Source organism: Schistocerca gregaria, chromosome 3 (genome assembly GCF_023897955.1).
Source record: "Schistocerca gregaria isolate iqSchGreg1 chromosome 3, iqSchGreg1.2, whole genome shotgun sequence".
Classification (NCBI taxonomy): domain Eukaryota; kingdom Metazoa; phylum Arthropoda; class Insecta; order Orthoptera; family Acrididae; genus Schistocerca; species Schistocerca gregaria.
This window is the reverse complement of record NC_064922.1, coordinates 873,653,002-873,663,501: the sequence shown is the minus strand read 5'-3', so window position 1 is coordinate 873,663,501 and position 10,500 is coordinate 873,653,002. Positions and strand designations below refer to the sequence as shown.

Sequence of the window (10,500 nt, the reverse complement as noted above, 5' to 3'; positions counted from 1 at the left end):
TTATGTAATAACATAGGTAAAGGTAAAGAATAAATTATTGGGCAATTGCTTCGATCATACTGTACATGGCAGAAAATTTTCAGCTAAGTGATGCAGTACGTGCATAAATCACAGTCATGGACCTATGGACGTAATTCACTTTAAGAAACAAACAATAGAGGCGAACAGAATGTATCTATCATAGACAGGGTTATTCGTAAGTATCTATGGGGTTTCAGAAGATTCATTCGCGAAAGCTACGAGGTACACAGAAAACAAACACTGTCAGTGAATAGAGCGTCTCTCCGACTTTCGATTGGTAATACTTGTAGTGGCGTAGTTAGAATAGGGGTTGTGCATGTCAGAACCTGTATGCAAATAATGCGTTCCGTCTTGTCGCATAGAATTAGTTTGCACCTACAGATAAACAACGCAACGAACAGATTTCCAAAGATGACTGTTGTTGTTCCGCAAGCTCACGTTGGCGGTTGCCGCATGACAAATGGTTCCTATACTGAGCACCTGTAACGTGAGACAAGAAATTGAAGAAATGTTCCTACCACTGATATGTTTTCTGTATATCTTGTAGGTATCACACAGTCATCTTTTGAAACTGCAGAGGTACTTGTGAATAATGTTGTACAGCTCTAATAGGCAGGAAGAGACGCCCTCATACAATCATAAACATAAAAAAAATGTATGCCTACATGACTATAAATCTGATCACGTGATTATATGAGACAACTTTCTTCTTAGCATCTGCCAAAATAAATAATAAATTTACCATTATTAACTGCTGAAACGGGGGGACAGTTTGCTTGGTTGAGACTCGGCACCCCACGAAGCTATTACTGTTTAAATTACTTTTTAACGAAGCATTGTTCGCCAAAGTTCGTTTTGAATGTTGCTAGTGGTAGCCACGAGTTAAATCCAGGACTAGGGTAGGACTAAATCCACATAAATTTTATTTTTTTGTTCCTGTTTTTTACATTTATAGTATCGAGTCTAGTGATGTTAAATTTTGTTTGCGGCATCTCATGTAATACACAACAAAAACTAAATTTTTAAGCTTTTGTTAAAAATGACTGATATCAGTAGAAGTAATATATTTTGTATAAATCAAAAATGATTTATCCCATTAGTACTCATACTGAGATAATTTTGCTGTCAATGTTTTAGAAATCTTGTGGTACAATGTTTAATATATTTTATACATAATACTGTCGTACATTATTGAATTGGGAAATGTAAGATAAATAATTTTATTATTCGAGAATGGTTCTATTCGTTCTGCAACGGAGTAGGTGGTGTTATGATAGTCATTGACAGATTGGAGATATGTGCTGCAACTGGAGTTAAATCAAAATTTTTATCTCTTGTCTGAAGGGCTCTTTCCGACTGAGCTACCCAGGTACGACTCTGAGCCCATCGATAGAGCTTTATAGAGTCATGAGTAGTGCACAAATAACTGAACCGATTGTATTATTTCCCACAGAAGAGAAGGTTCAGAACCCAACTCCAGTGTGCCTCACTTCTAATTTGCCAGTAACTAGCAAATTTCATTCGTTTACTACGTTCTTCAAATGAGCCTACTTGATAGGTTCTCCGCCACAGAATATATGAGAAAGTGTTACAGGTCTCCTATTCACAATCAACGTCAATGATTTAGGAGACAATCTGAGCAGCTGTTTGCAGATAATGCTGTCGCTTACCGTCTTGTTAAGTCGCAGATGATCAAAACGAACTGCAAAATGATTTAGACAAGATACCTGTATGGTGCGAAAAATGGCAGTTATTCTAAATGATTGACAGTGTGAAGTCATCCACATGAGTACTACAAGGAATTCGTTAAATTTCGGTTACTTGATAATCACTTAAACGTAAAGGCTGTGATCTAAACTAAATACTTAGGGATTACGGTTAGGAAAATTTTAAACTGGAATGACCACATAGATAATGTTATGGGGAACGTAAACGAAAGGTTGCAATATGTTGGCAAAACACTTAGAAAATGCAGCAGGTCTACTAAAAGAGACTTCTTACGCTCCGCTTGTTCGCCCTCTGCTTCCCTACTGCTGGGCAGTGTCAGATCCGTGTCATATAGCACTGGAGGAAGACATCGAAGAAGTATGAAGAACGCCATATTGTTGTGTATTTTCACCAAATAGAGAAGAGACTGTCACGAATACGATACAACTGAGGTGGCAATCATTGAAACAAAGACATTTTTCGTTGCGATAAGACCTTGTCATGAAATTTCAGTTACCAACTTTCTCCTAAGAGTGTAAAAATATTCTGTGGGCGCCCACCTACATAGGGAGAAATGATCATCGTCATAAAACAAGAGAAACCAAAGCTGGCCGGGAAAGACTTAAGTGGTCGTTTTCCCCAGACGCTGTTCGGTAGAAGAATGGTAGGAAAAAAGCTTGACTGTAGTGCGATGACCCCCCTACCAAACACTTAATTGTGAGTTGCGCATCTGTCACGCAGATGCAGATGCATGTACATGTTCGTGCAGATGAAGTATTCGCCCAATTAGGGAGGTATTTGTAGTAGCTGCATATAAAATAGCGAAAATCTAATCATTTACTTTCTCAAACTTAACTGAGTTTCTCCTGCTTGAATAGACAGTGAGTTTCCACAGTCTGAATCATGCGACCCATTGCGTGTCCCGTTATGTTAGAAGGGTTCATATCAACTCATACTTTTCTTGAGAGCTGAAATTTCAGTCTGGAAAAAAATGCTGTAACTCCTCACATAGAGTCATGTTAGTGTCGTGCCTGGCCAAGACCTAAATACTTCGTTCAGTGACGCATTGTACGTGACGAGTACCTTAGAGACAGCTGCTCCTGGGAGAGATTGCCACGGCATTCCCCCCAGGACATGCGAGGACAAGGTTTTTACACTAGGACTTGCCGACAAGGCCTACACGGTTATGCAAGACAATCGCTGCTCCCCATCCCATCCCACACCAACCCTACCTAGCACCTACCACAGCTATTGTAGAAGTTGACGTCAGCACCTCAGCCCCTATCCAGTATGCTATAAAAGCAGACGTCAAGTGGAGCAAAGCATCAGTTCCAGTTAGAGCAATTGCGAGCAACCAACATGAAGACCATTGTAAGTACGCCAAAATAGGCCTTTGCACGGTAATCTTTGACTTAGTGCAAAGTGTTGTTTCCATAGTGAGGAAAGCCATGCTGGTGAAGGAATCTTTTTATGATGTTCGTAAAGACGCATAGTTTTTGCTGTGTAAAAGGCAGACAGAAAGTATCACTCATTCCTTTCTGTTTCGACATCATCTTTAAAATATAATGACTCTACTGGAACGTACAATTGTCTGTAAAATGTTAATGTTTTTTCTTGAGTTGCCACCATATTTTACAGTCTCCGTTTTGTACGTTATTGTTAAGATATTTTTTAAATACACCATTCCTTCTTTGGATTAATATGATATGGTGTTCGATCTAATCGTAAATTGCTACAAATATTCTCTTTGCAAATCCATAGCATTTAGCATCATCGATAACCCCGTATCATATGTTACAATATTTCTCTGTCTTCTGATGCTCCTTTCACTGCCAAGTATGTAACTTTTTCTGGACATCACATGATATTCCGCACTTACTTTTCCGGTCATTGATATGAGTTGTACACACACACACACACACACACACACACACACACACACACACACTGTTTTCCTACACTTATAGTACTTTCTCATTCCCTAAATTATCTGTTCAATTCACCCACAAATCGAGGTAGATAAATTTTATGTTGTTTTGTGGTCGTTACGTAATAGGGCAACTCGACAGTGTGGCAAACATATGGAAATCGGTATTAAGACATAATGGACAGTCTACTACCTTGTAAAGCAGCATCGCAATTCGGAATTAACAACCAATATTCTAGCCTGTTTTTCCTTGAAAATTATGAATCACTCGTAGTAATGGGCAACTACTTTCTCTTCTGCAAATAGCCACAATCCACGATGCTTCTTTGATAGGAGTGGTCGTTTCTACACTTCGCTCTTTACCATTGGTCTACACTAAATAATTTTCTTAGCTGAAGAAAGGAGTGATAGCTGCTGTTAAATAATCTTCTTACTGTCAGTGATCTGTCTAAAGAGTATAGCAATTTAGCTGTGATTCTTTATTCATGTACTGTCCTTTTCCAGTCTTTCTACAAATACGTTGTGCAAGATATGAAGCAAATTGCGTTTCTATTCAATTTCAGTTTCTTTCAGTGTATTGCATACATGGGCTCAGCAAGAGACACAGTGCTATCTAAGTAATCAAAGTCCTAGTGTTGGCTTTGGAAACCAGGAGAACTAAGATTTATTGTTGATGGCTAGACGAGTATAACTTCAGCGTCAACTTGGATTTAGAAAGGGTAGAAGAAATAAACGTCCGTGAGTTGAGCGAATCATCCCAGCATTGACTGAAATATTTAGCACATGCTGTGAAACACTCAATGGATTGTCTCGACTGTGACGTCGAAAGCGAAAAAGAGCTCGAGGCTACTACTGTTATTTCGGACATCGAGGAATGTGTCGAAAATCCCCTCTTATTCTGGTACTGATACAATTACGAATGAAGTGCTGGCAAGTCAAGCTTAACTATTAATAATGTCCAGAATCATTGCACTAGCAAACAGTTACACTGTGCTGTGTCTTTATAAGCACTGAAGAATAACATCTGTACTAAAAGATATTTCCTGAACTGCTTTGTTTGTATCGCCAGTGATCAGTTATCAGCTGGCTTCGAAGCAGTGACTGTCACAGTAAGAAACAAAGAGTTTGTATAGAAGAAGAGGGAACTGAAGTGCAACATTAAATGTACTATAAAGTCAGACTTTTAATAAAAGGCATGTACGAATGATCAATACTTACTCACCTATTAATCACACAGCCCACGTTTGAACGTTCATTACAAGTATGTGTAAGAAACAGAATGATCCAAAATTCTTTGCCGATTCACTACAAAAGGTGTTCTGCTAAATATTCAGAAACAAGCATTGTTAGCTGGTCTTTGAACGCCCTTAGAGGTCTGAACGTCCATGGGGAAATAGTACTCATATATCAACACTATACCAATCTGTGAAAAACAAACAGTAACAATAAGTACAAAAGTATGGAACAAGTGCTTAACGTCCCGTCGATGAAGAGATCTTTGGAAACGAACAAAGATTCAGCACATTTGTCTTAATTGATGTACGAAAACACAAATATGGATGGAAGAGAGTACTTGAGCCGCTGCTCCACCTCGGTACGACGGATAACCGAATAATTGTGAGCGTGTATTGTTGCGCAAAACGTATACGTAAGTGACCCTTAAACTGATACAAACTCACTTTGTGGAATGGGTGCGCAGTTTAGGACTACATGACGTGGAAAAAGCTATATTCTAAGATAAATTTCATTCTGGTACATTGTGCACATACAAGGTATGCCAAAGACAATATAGAAATTGTTACATTAATAGCACCGAAAAGCTGAAATTACAACTGTTCACCATTCAAATTCATATGATTGGTAGTGTAAACGACAACACAAATGGCTGATTTCTAGCAATTACATCACCTAGTTTTTCACACCAGTTCACGGAAATTATCTCCTTTCTTTTGTTATAGATCGTCCTATCCGTAGCCATGACTTTTGTTCATCTCTGCTGTCACTGGCCTGTCGTGGATCTTGTATTAACACAGCTCTTCTATTCAAGCACATAAATTGTTCGTAACCATAGGCGCTAAACTAAAATATCACAGTGATATTGAATGTCACATGTGTTGTATGCACCAGTAATGTCGCTATGTTTTCTGAAAACGATTCCTATCCTGAAATCTTGGGTTTTTAACTGGTATTCACCCAGTGTTAAATTTTCTATCGAATGAAGACGTTAATATCGAGTAGTCTTTACAAATTCTGTTATTGAAGCTATATTTCTTCTTTTGGAAATACATCTTATGACTAATTTGCCTTCGCCCACCATTTCCTCCTGTGCACCAAACTTTCAACTCAGACAAGCACTTAGACCCAACGTCCGCTAGTATTTGTCAGGTATATACCGTCCACTGTCTTCGCTTACTGTTTTCATTTTTCGCTCCCTACAGCTTCCTCTCATACCGTGAAAGTTAATCCCTGATGTCTCAACACAACCCCTGTTCCCTTGTCTAATTAGTTTTCCACATATTGTTTTGTAAGCCTACTCGGTCATTGACTTCCTATTTTTATATCTGTCTTCTTAGCATCCTTCTATAACATCACATCTCAGATGCATCGATCCTTTTTAGCATCCTTCTGTAACATCACTTCTCAGACACATCGATCCTCTTCTGTTTGCGTTTTCCCACAGACTATTATTTACTTCCATGCAAACGTGTGCTCTAGACGAACATTCTCAGAAATTTAGTTCTCAAATTAAGGTCTATCTTTGATACAAGAAGATTTCGTTTAGAGAGCATTACCTCATTTGCTTGTGCTACTGTACTTCTTATATCATTCTTTTGCTTCCAAAGTAACAAATATTCTTCACTCAGTCTACTATATCGTCTCCAATTTTTAAGTTTATTAGTAATCTCACTTATGCTACCCCTATTATTTCTGCCTTTCATAGTTTTACTCTCACTCTATATTGTATTATTTAATGCTGGACAACTAGCCACTCTGTATTGATTTCAGTTGCCACATCTCCCTACATTTAATTTCCGCTGTATGGCCTTATCACCAGAGATGATACTCTATTTGGTGTCACAGATGATGCTGCTGTGGTTCAGTTTCGCTGCCTCTCTCTCTAGTACTGCGATTGTAATCGACTGACATGAGCTGTCTGAACAGTTTACCTTACAATTTGGGAAATCTCTGGTTCTGTTAGATCTAGCGATTTTCGTTGGTACGATCACAACAACTTTCTCAGCGATTTCAGTTCACTGTGAATTGTAATAATAAAACACGGATTGAAACATCTTATAGGGTGCAGACCATTCGTAACAAAGGCAAATGGTAAATATACAAAGATTGCAATTATGGTTGCGTCTAATTCTGGAGCTTTCGCTCTTCCCACGATCTAGAAACGTCTGATGGTACAACCTCCAAAACAGGTCTTGCTGTTGTAGTTCATTCTCGCGAAAAAAGTTACAGTTACCATATCACGGTACATATTGTTTGATCAGAATTTATTTCTTGATAAATTTTTTTCTTTGTTTAATCTTTAGTGTTGTCAAACTGATTAAAATCCAGCAACCTTGATCAGTTACGGTAATGTGTGAACAGGGACTGAACTGCTCTTTCTTCACTTACTTGACAAATCATTAACGCCAGTATAAAATATTATACTATGTTCAGTCACATAGTATTTCTGGGGGACATTTTTGTCTCAAAAATCAAGCTAAATGTGTGTGTATCCGTACATACCGCTTTTGTATGAGAACTCGTAAACTTACTCAAACACATTAGGAGTGTGGGCAGTGATAGGATTTAATGCCGTTTCCTGCTGTGTTTCAAGAAATGATCAAATTTTAAGTCAGTGGTAGCTATTGCTGTGGGTAGTTGGCAGTTACTAGTCTCTCCCTTGCACTTCCACCAATGCCTGTAAAATGGCATGTGGTTGTTTGAATAAGCTCGCTACTGTATGGAATGGTGCAGCAGATGGGAAATCCTGAGTCTGTTCAAACGGGAGTGTCATCTGTCCCTCTCTGACCAGAGATGTCACTCTCATTTGCACAGAAGCTGCTGGTGGTGGTGCTGGCTGGTTATCATGGATTCCCCTGTACCTCTCTGACCAGCGATGTTACCCCTGTTGTGTGTTTGCAGGTGCTGCTACTGGTGGTGCTGGCGCTGGTGGGCGCTGCTCTGGCCACCCCTTACCCTCTGCCACGACCCCAGGAAGGCGCTGCTCGTGAGGCCCTGCGTCCCAGCGAGCAGTACTACTACCCGGGCTACTACGGATACCTCTACGGCTGAGCAGGCACACACTGTGAAAGTTGCTAAGGACCACGTCGGATTTTGGCTACAGTTCATTAGTTTCATTCCACAGACACATTTTGGCAAAACTTATGAAATAAATTTCTTTTCTCTGCTTTATTTCGGTCTTAATATTCTCCTGTTGAATTCCAGTTCCTCCTCCTGTTGATTTTATGCATCCATGCAACCAAGCAATATACTTATACGAAATCTCATGTCAAGTATCTAAATTACACTTGTGGTAAAAAGGACACCTATCGCTTTCATCATTGACAATCCACTGACTCAAAGCTCTAAATAAAAAGGTTCAGAATTAGGGGTATTGAAAGATGATCGGACCACATTCTCTGCAGAAGAGTCTCGAGAAATTGTCAATAACACTTGACATGTTGAAGAAGTAGTCTATTGTTTCGAGAATTAAAAGTAGGTCTGTAGACAATGTACATATTCCAGAATGCCATTGTTGGAAAAACTGCTTAGAGTGATTTAAGCTGTTTCTTGATACCAGAGACATACACAGGAGTCTACCAAGGATCTGATCAGTAGTGGAAGAGAGAGGAAAAGGAATACAGTTTCTTACAGAATAAAACTCTAAAGTACTGAACGACTATGTTAATCATCAGGTACACCAATGATATCACTGCATGTTAAGGTCCTGCTTGCTACTACGTACATTGTTGAGGGGGTATAGTTTGCTTAATTTCGATAAACTTGTTTTGATGTAAAGCAAGTAGCGTTGAGACATGTGCAGTTACTTTCTACACTGATATTGTTATTGACGTTTGGCGCTTTATCATAAAACAAAGCAAAAATCGCGAATTGTAGACACAACACTGCTGGAAACTTTTTGAACTCAGAGCCTTCTACTTTTTAGTTGTGAGAAGAATGGCAATGAGTGGCCAAATGGATTTCACAGTGCTGCAGGTCTACTAAAGAGACTTCTTACTGCGCTTGTTCGCCCTCTGGTTGAGTACTGCTGTGTAGTGTCAGCTCCGTGTCAGATATGAGTGGAGGATTACATGGAACAAGTAGAAATAACGGCATATTGTGGGGTATTTTCACGAAATAGAGGAGAGAATGTCACAGATATGATAACTGAGCTGAAGTGGTAACCATTGAAATAAAGGCATTTTTTCTTTGCGGTAAGACCGTTTCCTTAAAATCTCAGTCACCAACTTTCTCCTCAGAGTGTGAAAATATTCTGTGGGCGCCCACCTACAGAGGGAGAAATGATCATCGTTATAAAATAAGATTGCCGCGCAGGAGTAGCCGAGCGGTCTAGGGCACTGGAGACGTGGACTGTGCCGCTTGTCCCGGCGGAGGTTCGAGTCCTCCCTCGGGCATGGGTGTATGTGTTTGTCCATAGGATAAGTTAGCTTAAGTAGTGTGTAAGCTTAGGGGCTGATGACCTTAGCAGTTAAGTCCCATAAGATTGCACACACATTAGACATTAGACATAAAGTAAGAGAAACCAAAGCTGGCCCGCACAGACTTAAGTGGTCGTTTTCCCCACGCGCTGTTCGATAGCGGAATGTTAGCGAAATAACTTGCAGGTGGTTCGAAGACCCCCATGCCAGTCACTTAATTTTGAATTGTGGAGTAATGATGTAGATGCAGATGTAGGTACGTGTTCGTGCAGATGAAATATTTGCCCAATTAGGGAGATATTTGTACGTTATTGTTAAGATATTTTTTAAATCCAGCAGTCCTTCTTTGGATTAATATGATATAGTGTTCGATGTAATCATAATTTGCTGCACATTTTGTCTCCGCAAATCCATAGTATTCAGCCTCGTTGATAATTCCATATCATATATTACAATATTCCTCTGTCTTCTGATGCTCCTTTCACTGCCAAGTTATTTAACTTTTTCTGGACACCGCAGGACATTACTTTTCCAGTGATCGATATGAGTTGTACACACATACATTGTTTTCCTACACTTCTAGTACTTCCTGATTTCCTATATTACCTGTTCAATTCATCCACAAATGGAGCTAGATAAATTTTATGTTGTTTTGTGGTGGTCGCGTAATAGTACAGTTCGACAGTCTGGGAAACATACGGAAATCAGCATAGAGACATAATGAATGGTCAACTACTTTGTAATGCAGAATCGTAATTCAAAATGAACACTCCTATATTGTCCCCTGCATTTTCTTGAAAATTATGTTTCACTCATAGTAATGGGCGACTGATTTCTCTTTTGCAAATAGCCACACTCCTCTATGGTAGGACTCGTCGTTTCTACACTTTGCCTTTTATCATTGGTCTACATTAAATAATTTTCTTAGCTGAAGAAAGAAGTGATAGTTTCTGTTAAAGAATCTTCTTACTGAATCTTCTTACTGTCGGTGATCTGTGTAAACAGTAACAGGTCAGCTGTGATTCTTTATTCTTGTAATGTCCTTTCCCAGTCTTTCTGCAAATACGTTGTGCAAGATATGAAGCAAATTACATTTATAATCATTTTCAGGTTCTTTAAGTAATTCCGTAGACGGGCTCAGTAACAGACACAATGTTAACAAAGTAATCAAACTCGTAGTGTTGCTTTCGG

The 10,500-nt window shown here is 39.2% G+C and overlaps 1 long non-coding RNA gene across 1 annotated transcript; it reads left to right on the top strand.

Moving 5' to 3' along the window:
* The first annotated feature begins 3,050 nt into the window (after nt 1–3,050).
* LOC126354943 (uncharacterized) lies at nt 3,051–8,062 on the top strand. Its single transcript, XR_007565416.1, has 2 exons — nt 3,051–3,099; nt 7,793–8,062. It is a non-coding gene; the product is annotated as an uncharacterized LOC126354943 (long non-coding RNA).
* Nucleotides 8,063–10,500: the final 2,438 nt, after the last annotated feature.